The sequence below is a fragment of the Octodon degus genome, unplaced genomic scaffold (genome assembly GCF_000260255.1).
Source record: "Octodon degus isolate 3935 unplaced genomic scaffold, OctDeg1.0 scaffold00066, whole genome shotgun sequence".
NCBI classification, from domain to species: domain Eukaryota; kingdom Metazoa; phylum Chordata; class Mammalia; order Rodentia; family Octodontidae; genus Octodon; species Octodon degus.
In genome coordinates, this window is record NW_004524642.1 from 9,806,985 (window position 1) to 9,808,000 (window position 1,016).

The window sequence follows — 1,016 nt, forward strand, 5'->3', positions numbered from 1 at the left end:
AAAATTTGGGGGATATTAAATAAACATGGACATTACTATGAAGCAGATCAATAGTATATGATGTCAAACACTAGTAAGAATCACAAGTGACTTTAGCTTCCAACACTGAGTGTTTGTGTTCAAGCTTTGGATTTCCATAGATGAAACAATTTTGTGAAAGGAAGTGACACTGATCATTGTGTTTATAAAAATTTAATTCATAAAAACAAAAAACATTGTATGCCATATATATAAACATTAATGTTCTATTGTAATTTTGTTTACCAAAATATTATCATTTTGGAATGGAAGTTAATAAAGTATTCTTAAGATTAAACTAGTGTTGTAACCCACTTAATACTTTAATCTCTTTACCAACTGTTTGAATGTCTTCATCAACAAATGGTCCATGCTGTTCTGAAGTATCTCATTCTACTTTTGATTTTCACTAATTGTTCATGTAGCCATTGTGACGTCTTTATCTGAATTCATCCTCTATGTATGCTCTACCCCATGATATTCATTTTACTTTTTTCCTTCTTTGAGATACCTTTTCTCAATGTTATACATCATAAGGGGATTTGAAAATTACTATTACCATATAATGCTATTCTCAGACTCTCTATTCTAATCTTTCTTTTCCTAACACAACTCAAGTTTCATAGATGTCTCATAAAAGTGAGAAACACAAAACATTGCCAGGCATCTTCTCACAAATTATCTATATGCTGATCTTTGATAGCTGGTTTCAGGTGGCTTGTGCTTCTCTGACTTGTGCCCACTGTGTCAAGTTGAATTAATCATCCCCAGTGATGTAAGCCCATAGACATGCATTATTTTCTATACAAAGAGAAAATAAGAAGTCAACATAGAATAAAGCAGCACTAAGAAGATTTCTAATGATGTTATTTGGGCCCCTGGATCCAGCCATTCCCCAAGTAAACAAAAAAAAAGAAAGAAAGAGAAAGAAGGAAGGAAGGAAGGAAGGAAGGAAGGAAGGAAGGAAGGAAGGAAGGAAGGAAGGAAGGAAGGAAAGA